This window comes from Synchiropus splendidus, chromosome 1 (assembly GCF_027744825.2).
Source record: "Synchiropus splendidus isolate RoL2022-P1 chromosome 1, RoL_Sspl_1.0, whole genome shotgun sequence".
In the NCBI taxonomy this organism is placed as follows: domain Eukaryota; kingdom Metazoa; phylum Chordata; class Actinopteri; order Syngnathiformes; family Callionymidae; genus Synchiropus; species Synchiropus splendidus.
Window position 1 is genome coordinate 29,886,314 of NC_071334.1, and position 12,254 is coordinate 29,898,567.

Below are 12,254 nucleotides of genomic sequence, written 5' to 3' on the forward strand. Positions count from 1 at the left end.
TAGACTGCTATAATTTCTTTTTCAACATACTTTTTTTTATTAGAATAAAAAGCCATACCTGGTAGCAACAGCAGTCTGATTAGAAGTGAAAGGACAGTGTTGGGTTTCAATGTTTCAGCTTGTTTGATTGGGAAAAATAATGTTATCATAGAAAAATATGAAGCTCAAACTGTGTAGTGGCCATTGACAGATGACAGAGACAAATGTTCGCTAAACAACAGGGAGTTGGCGACGACAAGCAACTCACGGAATGGTTTCCATCTTGAATGAGTCAAACTGTGGAATGCCTTTATATGCTTTCTGAAGTGGACTGAATGTTGAAGCAAAAAGCCATCCTGTACAGGTTCAATAAGGTTTTGCTTTTCAAAGTTAACATTTTGAAAACCAGGTCAACTGTGATCTTAAGCCCAGCAGTAAGTCTCAATCATCTGCCAACTAAGTTTAAAACCATTTTTTCTATTAAATATTTGTATATATTGTCTTGTAAAATTATGTATTTGAAGATAAATAAATGTGTAAATATTGTTTTATATATTTGACCTTCACTGCATTCTTGCACCGTCCCCATGTGTATTGTGTGTGATGTGCTGTATGACACTTCAGGTAATGCGAATAATGGGACAGCTGTTCCATGTATCTCATATGTCTAATTAAATTAAAACTAAAACTAAATTCTAATAATCAATGATTTCAATGATGTAAAACAAAGCATGTAAAATGGAGGCAGAAGACACTCATTATTATCATGTGAAGGAATAAATGTATTTTTTTATGTATTTATTTTATTAAAATTGGCTACTATTTTCTATTTTTAACAAAGGATTTGTACTTTTTAGAATTTTATTATCATTATTCCCTTTTGACTTGATTTGACTGTGTAATTCTTGGTTGAGAATGTCAAATGAGATTGTGAAATGTGACACCTGTGATATGGTTTCTTCTGGTGCTCTTCATCTTTTGGTACATGCTCACTGGCACGATTAGAACATGCAGCTGCCATGCAATGGTTGGATATTTCCCCTCTGATACTGAAGCTGAGGGGCTTTTCTACATGCACCCTAAAGTTGCGCCGACCGGATCTCCCTCTGAATGTGAGTCACTGAGAACAGACCTGGGCAAAGTGTGGCCTGGGGGCCAAATTCGGCCCTTTGCCTGTATTTATGTGGTCCTCCAGGAGTCAGAGTAAAATTATAAAACTGACCTTGTTATTGTCTTGTGCATTGTTTTTTTTGTTTTTTTTTTTCATTATCACGATACTGAAACATAACTTTCTTGTTTTGATTATTTTTCTCAATCGAGTATTTCCTGTCCCTTGAAATACATCAGAATTAAAAGTAGATTTAGAAATGTACGAGACAGGTCGAAAATCCTTAAATGGAATGTGGTTTAAATGGATTAAAACACAACAAGCCAACATTTTCTGTGCATTTTAAAAGTGTAATTTCAAAACACATCACACATGGTTTTCTTGGGAGGGTCTTCGGCCCCTCTCAATGGTCACAACATATAACCTGGCCCCTGAGGAAATTGAATTGGCCACCTCTGACTTAGAACTCGATTGACAGTTGTTTAGCGTTCAACAGAACCAACGTATAAGATCATTTCATGCAGCTTATAGATGCACTGATCCAGAGGAAGGTCGGTGACGCTGAGAAAACCGAGTCACTTTTTCAAGCCATTACACACGTGCACACTGACGTCACTAACGTCACTGCCCTTAAGCTGCTGCTGCAGGCCTTCCAAAAAAAAAAAAATGGAAAAGAATAGGCCAAGGTTTTTATTGCCTTCTGCTAACAAGCCGAGCCGCAGTGGCTCACCGTTTTGGAAGTGAAGCAGAAAAAAAAAGAAGAAAAAAAAAACTACTTATGATTAATGATGGCTGCGACATGTCTGAGTGAACCAAATGGAGTGTGCATGTAGAGGTTCCCCTGCCAAAACCTTCACCCTCACACTTATTGTAATCATTACAGGGAGAAAAAATGAGGGGGGAACTGTAATGGGTTAATTACAGCCTGATCGCCGGCGTAGACATGCAGACCTTTTTAATTATCTCCCTCCATCATTCCACACATTTCTATTATTTTCCTTCTCCGTCTCCGCTCTCTGCCGCAGAGTTCAACGTCGAAGAGGAAAATGGGGGATAATTGGGTTCATCCATCTCTCTCGCTTTCTTCTACCACTCACTCGTCCCACTCCTTCCCTTCGGCACCTTGTTTCACCTCTGTGGAGCCATTTTGTCTTGTGACAGCTAAAAACACGTTCTTTTCATCCACACTAATTCATTTCATTTTGCATATGAGCTCCGCAGGTGACACAGACTCACATTCATGCAACAATTCTGACACACGTTCGGTGGCTTTTTTTCCCCGGTAGCTACGGTCAGGTGCACCAGAACACAGATATTACTGATGATAACCACATCATGTATTGACTAAAACCCATAATAGCAATGTTATTAAGTCACTTTTATAAGGTTATTCATTCAACTATTCGAGTTCTTAAGTACATAAAATAATTTTGAAGCATAACTTTCTGGTGAATTCGACTTGGCTGTATGATCGACAAAACACATGCAAAGGAATGTATATCAAATGCGAAAAAAAAAAAAAAAAGGCTTTGAAAAGTTTCTAGCCAGTGTAGCAGCTGACCCTCTAGTCGTGGAAAACAATACCTCCTAGCTGAAGGCAGGTGGTGATTTGGTGATCATCTCTGTATTGGAGTGTGGGTGTGAGCTGGAGAACCAACCTCTGGCTGCTCGGAGCAGCAGAAACCCACTCTTGTGCCCAACTCAGCAGAAGAAACACAATGAAAACATTCAGCTGTGCTCCTCAAGATTGTTTTTGGCCGCATAGGCCCTGCAGGAGGAAACGCAAGCCCACCTCTATACTACTTTTTGTCTGCTGTGAAATGTATGGATTTTTTTTTTCCCTACCTGTCTGCGGTTGAAGCTGTGCAGCACGCCAAATGTTATCCAATTAAAAGTCTACTTTATAGCGTACTACGCGATTTCCAGCGCCCCGATCTTGACAAGGAAATGTAACAAATTGCTCAACTTTTTTTTTTTTATTGATGCCATTTCTAATGTTTTAAGAAAGTTTTGGCAGTTCTCTGTGGACGCAGTTGGTGATGATGGTGGAAAATGAGCAGAGCTTGGCTGTTTTTCAGTCTGCAAGTCAGTCCAGGGTGGCATTGTGGTCAGCCCTCAGTCCATAGAAGGTGCTGATTAGTTTGTCTTTGTTGACCGCTGACTAGAGGAAGCCAGAAGACTTCCAGTAAGTGGAGATTTAGTCGCTGAGAACCTCTCTACCTGCATCTAAATCCCCAGACATTCCTGCTGGAGTTCATTTATGCTGACTGCTTGAAGTTTGCAGGTTGCGTTGGGATTTTTGACCGAGGAAGGTTGGGAAAAAGCTTGTCAGAGATCGATCATGTGATCTGATGGCATCAACATAGCTTTAGAACGTATTGCCACGTGTCTCAAAAGTCACAATATGAGAATAAGATATTGAACATTCAGCTATTAGATCTTGACTTTGTGAATCATAAAGTGTCACCTGATGGTGAGTGACCAAAAACTAGCGCCTTGTGTAGATCCATTTTGGTACTGGACATGTATTGTATTGTACATCCTCAACAATAAATAAATGAATAAATAAACGAATTAGCCATATGATGCTGGCTGTTTCACTATTTTTGGACAATAAACGTTAAACTAATTTACTTTATTTTGATATTTTTTAATTGTTCGAAATCTGCAGACATACAATTCTTTTCTTAGTCTTCCGCATCACTTTTGCTTGGCGAGTCTCAAACAGCATGTAAAACAGTCATAAACTTTGAATCAAATATCCCTGAAAATGATATTAAGATTTCATTTTCTTGAAACTATATCGCAACATATATATATATATATATATCTATATCATGGAGAAATATTGCCACGTCTTGATATTATTGAAGCTGCTATGCTTTATAAAGACATGTAATAACATGTTTTACATTCTGCCCCTGCTCTGCGTGTGTGGTCACGATCGCTTGGAGGTTCCTCTTCATAAATCTTTATGAATTTTTCTGTCAAACAAAAAATACAGGTTTATATCAGTCGTCTCAGAAAAAATACATACATAGTGTACATTTACACACAAGATGAAAACAACATACTGTAATACCTGTTAAATAGTTTTATTGTTGATCTGCAATGTTCTGTTTGGCTATGTTGTTGCAGAAGTGTGTCAGAGAGGGGAGGGGAAGCAGGACGGAGTTGCTGGGGGTTGTGGGAAGTGAGAGTGCGGTACGACAAGCGTGAAGAAGTTATCTTCGGTGTTGTGGTGAAATAAAGACCCGTCGGAATACATCCTACTCTCGCTTGTGTGGAATCCTTCTGGATATTACAATAAAAAAGACTCCGGTAGTTTGATGCGAACAGAGAATGGGGGAATCCCATTACCGTGCTAATGCTAACGTGCACAGATCAGCAGCAAAATGAAATGACTGTAATAAGATTTAAGCAATAAAATACACATTGGCTCCACAGTCACATGAACACACCTATCTACTGTTCAGACAAACTTTCTGTGGCAGTGTAGGACAAATGGAAGCGGTGTACTGAAGTGCAGCTGTGTATAGTTGAGCTCCAGCAAAAATGATGGCAACAAACAACATCTTGGTTGAGTTACCAGTAGGAGCATTTTATTTCATTTTTTTAAGGTTCAACCTCTTTTCCCCACCTCACGATGTATTGTTGTCCTCTAAGATTTGAAGCCGTGACAGTCTCAGGTGTCAGTTTGATCGGGTCTTCCATTTGAATACATTGTGATCATTTCTTATTAGTAGATCGCTTCATCTAGTTCCATGATCTGATCCAACCCTGGGCTACTTTACCAGAACCTGTATGGCCCTCTGTACAGTAGGCACCGCTGTCCATCCGACACTATACCCTTTTCTGTGGATTAATGAGAGCCAATGAAAGCAGCCCCTCTCTCGACTCTTTCCCCTGTGTTGTCCCCTTGCCCAGGCTAAACCTTAGCCAAGGCCGGCTGTAGGCCTCATTATTTAGAGCAATGGCCAGAACTCAGGTCCTGTCTGTACAAACACACAGCGGCGGAGCAGGGAGGGAGTGGGAAACCGGCTTGCGGGGAGATGAGGTTTCAATAAACGTCAGCCAGCGTCAGCTCTGTTTGGACTGCAAATTATTGCTGGCTGATGCTCTATTATTTTACAACTAAAGATTGCTGTCGAGAAAAAGGTAAGGTTGGGGAGGGGGAGCGCAGGAGGGGAGGAGGAAGGCGAAAAAAACAGTGTCTGACGGGGAAAAGGGAGTTAGAGAATACTATAATAATCTATGAAAATATTACCGTAGGAGCCGCAGTTTAGGCTAAGAATAGGCTGCAGAGAGAAAAAAGCCTGCGGATGATTCCGGTGCATGGCGGCTGGGGAAGAGAAGACCGAGGGTGGACGACAGAAAGTGGATGTGAATGGGTCATAAAATCAACACCTGTAATGAGCATAAATCACTGCTGCTTCAGTCTGTCCGCCACGGGAAAAAACAGAAATAAATATAGTCACAGGCTGCATGGTGGTTAACACTGTGCACTTGGTAAGGGCTTAGGTTGTATCACCTTTGGTGGTAGTTTTCACTTCTTTTTTGTGCCTTATTGTTTCTAATAAACCCTTACAAAGAGGTGGACTCTTGAAATGAAGTTCCTTATTCTATGTTGTTTCAAAAGGACCTCATTCACATTTCTCTGTTGGTATGGCATTGGTTGATTTGTTGACATAAATACTACATTATGATCTGCACTATGATATCGTCATATCTTGATAATATCTGTGTTTTCCATAAAAAGTTAGTTTAATGGGTTTTCACGTCCATATATGTGCTGCCTTTTTATTACTTCACAGTTATTGATATCTTTAGTTGACATTTAAGTCAACTAAAGAGTCATCATTTTTTTTGTATTTATTCAAATGATATAGAAATATGTGCTCCAATTTCCTCCAATCAATCAATCTATCTATCTATCTATCTATCTATCTATCTATCTATCTATCTATCTATCTATCTATCTATCTATCTATCATACATACACACAACATGGAAATGATTAAAGTAAAAAAAAAAAAAGAAAAGACATCGGAAATAATTTCTTAACTTGAAAAAATGACCCAGAGTTTTTCCTATTTTCTTAACATGCTAGTTTAATATTCGAGCACGCTCCGAGTAAGAGGGGAAACTAAAAGGTGTAACCTCTAATGGGCCCGGCCTCATTGACTATTCCTGCAGCCGAATTAAAACGAAACATTATATGACTAACCCACGGTCGGAGGCTGCGTGAAAGCCGGGCTGCTGTTATATGGGCACATTTTTGAGCCCCTCAGTTGAGGTAATAAATTGAGTCTGATGGCTAATTTTAGGTGAAACCTAAAACCTCTGGCGAACCTACGAGCCAGTTGAGACCATTTCATCAAAATATGTCTGCTGCCGCTGCCAATATGTTGGAACTGTAACAACCCTTGTACAAACTACTGATACTGTGTTTCACAACTGAGCCATAATACAAATTTTCATCTTGCACCACTTTATTCCATAAATAGTATGATGAATAAAGGTACATCAGCAGGTATCCGAAGCATTCACACTGGGGTTGACTGCTGACCAAATTTTTCACATCCAGAAGATTTGGAACAGCAATAAAACCTCTATAAAGCCTTGATGGTTAGAATATTCAGATTTATATTGCAAAAAGTGTTTAAGAAATAGACAAAAAATAAATTCATAAATGAAAAGACAATGCTCAGTTTTTCAAGTGAAAGTTTAATTCTGTTTTATTCCTACTCTTCACAATTCCAAACTATTGATTGGAAACAAATCTACGAATAATAACAATAATAATAATAAAAATTGAAGCAGCAATGTATTGTTTATATTCATAGTGATGGGATTTGGCAATTTAGACTCCTATAGTGACACAAGAAACAGAGATGTTTGACGGTTGAATTTAAAAATGCACAGCACACTGAAGTGTGTCTTCATAGTGCAATGTGGAAGCAGAAAAATCTGTCAAGTGGGAACTCAGGCTTCAGCGTGAGAGGCCCCAACATGCCATAGCAATTGATGTATTGTCTTACTTTTATGAGAGTGAAATGTTGGAATGATTATTGAAGCATGTGGTGTGTAATTTGGGGTCTGTGTGAAGATCAGTTACAAAAGTACTGAAAGGGTCACCGTGCTTGACAGAAAATTGCAGATATTTATGATATCCAAATCGCAAATGATTGACACTTTTTTTTTTTTTTTTTGGCCAGATCCAACCACTGCAGGTATGAACCAAAAACACAACAGTAAATGGATTCTGTAAATAGAAAGCAGTGAACAAATTAGGGCTGAACAATACAACATTATTGTATCTGTATTGAGGTATGAACTGATACGAACATCCAAGAAAAATCAACACTTTTCGTTCACTCCACTTGTCATGCGACGGCAGTGACCAACGTCATCTTTGCGCTCTGGAGGTAAGATGGAGGTTAAAGTCAGAGACCGCAGCAAAGAGCTGGCACTGGTCCGTTGCAGACTCGCCCATGCCTTTGCTGAAATACAGTATGTAGAGCATCTCTTTTGTCAGTCTTGAATTCAGTTTTCATACATTACATCCCAGAAGTGTTCATTCCATCGCTCTATCAAAATGTCTTTAGCTGATAACTTATCACTATCCCTGTTGACCCACGTAGACGATGCAGTAGTAGAGGGAGCTGTTCAGTATCGCTCCTCTCATGTCATAAATGCTGGTTAAAAACCATCAATATGATGGAGCCTTGTCATGGTGTGTAGAACTCCAGTGAAATTGGTTATTTATTCCAAATCCCGATCAGGTGTTATTGTGTTGGGCCGGTGAGCCGAGGTCTCTCTTTATCTACGCAGGCTTGCAATCATTGAATCAATATTGTCCCAAACTCATGCTGCAAGAACTTGTTCAAGCACATTGCAGTGTAAAATCAAAAGTGTACTTGCACCCTGTTATGCTGTGATTGTTCTGTTTTGTCATTTCGACATCGACATCGTGCTGTACAATTTAAAAGAGTACAGTTGGTACCTCAGTTCTCGACCACAATCCGTTCCAGACGGCCGTTCGAGAAGCGATTTGTTAGAAATCTGAATCGATTTTTCCCATTGCAATGAATGGAAAAAGAAATAATGCGTTCCAAGCCTTAAAATAGGCTTTTGTAGGAGTGAATGTAGAGTGTCTGCTGCAGGTGCGCTGTTCCTCTATGTGTGTGGCCGCTGCATGTGGGAGGGGTTGCTGAGTGAGTGACGTCTCTCCAGAAGTGAAGAGGTGCCCGGTGCGTGTCCAGCTCTGAATGTGCGCTTCTGTGCAGTTTGGCTGTGACAAAGTCACGAACCAAGTAACGCTCTGTCCGAGCTCCAGCCGAGAACAGGACATCAAACCCTGGAGTGAGCGCTCCAGCCGGAGGTGTGGAGAGCGAGCACCTCCCCTGTGACACTCTACCACGGTCCAGTGCTGAGACAGGAAAGGTGTTACACCTCAATATGAAGAAAAAACAGTCAGTAAATGTAGCTAACGGGACACGTCTGCATACAGAGGCTGCGTTATACACAATAACAAAGCGCGTCGTAGGTCATCTGATCAGTCCGCGCACGTTTTTCCGGCTTTTTTCGGGGTCGTCCGGGTTCTGAATTTTTGTTCAAAATCAGAAGCAAAAAAATGTCGAAATTTTTTGTTCTAACTCCAATTAGTTCGAAGTCCTGGACGTAGGAAAAACGAGGTACAACTGTAATAGCGTTATTCATCATGTATGAATATGAATGGCATTTTATTTAAGAAAAGAAACAGAAAGGAAAAAAGGTGTATATTTGTCATTTGATTGACCGGTCATGGTGACTTCATGAATGCCCATATTGGCCGACCGACCAATTGTTGCAGCCCTAGTAATAACATGTCGAGTTCATCAGTTGAGAGTCGGGAGTTGGTCCCATTTCTCAACGTAGGATGGAGCGTGACTATGTTTAAATTCGGACCACTTAGGCAAACTGCACAGTGGAGGTCTGAGATGTGTTTATCATCGACTCCCTGTCCTTTTTACGACATCATTAGCATTGTGACACTGACCAGCACTGCATTTTTCTTCCTTGACTATTAAGCCTTAACTCACTCATGACACTTTAAACTGCTAGTTAGCTCTGACTCAGACAAATTCATCAACACCTTTCTAAGTGTGAATAACCAATTACTGAGACGCCACCACTTTATTTGCTGCAATAATTTTCATGTCGACATTTGTCCTCTGACTTAGAGGTTGACCACATGTAGACTGGCTTTAAAGCCCACGGAGGTAATTGGGCGGTTGATGCCTGCGGGTGTGCACGGTTGTGTGACTAGCTGTAAAAGTTTGATATATCATGAGTCATGAGTTAAACATTATTAGCAACCCTGACATAAATTCTCACGCTTGCTCCTATTTGGCACTTTGTGTTACGGCACAACTGGCACCACTTCTACTTATTACAAAAACCACAAGTTTCTAGTTTGTCACACAATGTGGAAACACAATATGACAGTAATTACATTTTGCATACCACTGTGGAAGAATCAAATTATCACCGTCCTCCCGGCAGCAAATATTAACTCAAGAAAACCAAATATGAGGAGGCTGCGTGATTTGGGGAGCAAATGTTTCCCCAGTGTGAAATTAGCCTCGAACAAGTGTCCTTAATTGTATTTTATTTTCTAGCTAAACATTGAGAATTACATCCAGAGGTTTTTCACCATGTAGCCGCGGGTTGCTATTGTAAGAGAGCGGGGTCAAGCAGTTCACCAACACTGCCCACGCCGCTTCACACGACACTAAAATAAATACACCAGCCTTGTTTACTAGGGCGCAGAGAGGCACTCAGTTGAAATTATTGATTCCTAAAATACCTGTTACATGAATAACAACAGTTATCCCCTGAAGAAAATAAGTAAAGGAAGGTCATCTCTAAAACAAAATAATGTGTTAGATGCATTGCACTGCTGAGAGATCCAAATGAAGAGCATTTTGGTGATAAGATGTCTGTAATATATAACTCTCAAGTTGTTTTTTTGTAAACTGTTTATGATGTTGACATGGAACATTTTGAGTAATCCTCAGAAATGAACAAGATCAGCGCCTGAAAGATCAGAATCTTCACTGCTTGTTCACCGCCCTTTTTTTAATGGTGTTTCATGGTGAATTAATGAAAGCTTGGAGAACAATCTTTCCTCTTTTAATCCAGACACTGAAAGCCCATCATGTTCCTGAGTGTCTGCACAAATAAAGGATGAAGATGGAGGTAAAAGTCAGAGACCGCACCAAAGAGCTGGCACTGGTCCGGTGCAGACTCGCCCATGCGTTTGCTGAAATACAGTATGTAGAGCGTCTCTTTTGTCAGTCTTGAATTCAATTTTCATTCATTAGATCCCAGCAGTGTTCATTCCATCGCTCTATCAAAATGTCTGTAGTTGATAACTTATCTCTATCCCTGCCCTTTATCATCCTGACTAGTTGTGAATCCCTTCCCACTCTCTCTCTTCCTGCCAGGCGATTAACTCGTCCTTTTCTCCTTCCACACATTAAGGCCTCTGATACAACTCACTACAAACTTTTGTCTTAGCCTAACAGGTACAGATCACTGGCCTATGATGCCTGGAAACGCCACTGGCACCATCTTTCTGTCAACAGTCTCTGTAGATTCACCCTTTTGCACACACTGTGATAAACCTGTGAACTCCTGCCGCCACTCTTGCAACTTCTTCTGGAAGTACAAGTTCACCACCACCACCACCATCCTCTTCGCAAGATCTTCCTCCATTTGTCCCTGAGAATTGACGTTTATGGTGCCCAATACTCTATTGTCCAGATCTGTTCCCTTAACCTACATGACCATTTCAATGTGCTCCCATCACAATTCTCTCCCTCTGGACATTCTATATCTCCTCATCTAGTTTGTTCCAGAACTCCTCTTTCGTCCCTCCCTTTAAAACTGTCAATCGACCACAGCAACCAATGGGGCTCAATAACGCTGAACACACAAACACACACCCTATATTTGATTCCGTGACTGTCAGTTGAATAAAGAGAGAGAATGGAACTTCCTATTTTTTTATGCGCAAAACATCACAACAAGCCTGTATGAAAACTCCGGTTGCAGGTACCTCGATACACTGTTAATTGTAATTGCACACTTGTCTGTTAAAATCACTCGCAGCCAAAGACTACTCCTCGATCCTAACATGAGCATCACTTCAGAGTGCGTTCTTCAACATTATTTTGCTAATCTTTTGGCCATGTGTTTACAATGCTATGTTTTTACCATGTTTTTGAGCATTCAGTGCCTCTATTCTATAGAATATCCTTGACAGTATCTCATATAATGGACAGTAGTAAGAACAGCAAAGCATTGTTGGCCACTTGTGTTGATAAAATTCCTCTTGTGAAGTTACATTTAGAACAGAAGAGTGCTTCATTTGCCATTAATCGCAAGTTAACTATGACTTTAGTGAGGTTAATCGTGATTTGACCGCCCTAATATAAATACACGTGTGTGTATAGCTGACAAATATAAGTTCAGAACATAGAGTACTGATGATCAGATGATAACAAAGCACAGCATCCAACACACAAACATGCAAATATGTAAGAATAAAATCGTCTTTCCGAGTAAAACTTGAATATACTGCTCTTGCCCAACTGTATTTATATGTCGAATTGATTTACTGGTATTTATGGAAAACAGGCAGACGTGATTGGAGCAAAGGAAAATCATCGTGACACTAGTGACACAGTGAAGCCGCCTGACACACCGCAGGTCTGGAAGAGCTGCGGCCTGTGGTGACTTCATGACGTATTACAGCCGGCGGCTCCAGTGGATTTCGGTCCAGCTGATCGCGTTTTAATTGATTTCTTCAGAGAATTGTGGGTAATTCTTGTCATAAAGGAGTTTTTTTTTTCTGGTTGCTAATTTGCAGATCTCTTCAAAGAAGTCCTCCCAGTCTATGATTATTACAATTATGTGGCTTTTTGTAATTGATGGATGTTGATGTTTTAGAGAGGGAAAACTTTACTTTTAGCGAGTACAGGCTGCCAGCGACAATGTCCCAAGAGGAGAGAGATATGGGCAAGCCTGTGGTGCAGTGCCCCATGTTCTTCTATTTGTATATATTTGTGCGTCTACACTCACAACACTGGTGCTGACCACAGTGGCGTTGTAGCCCGAC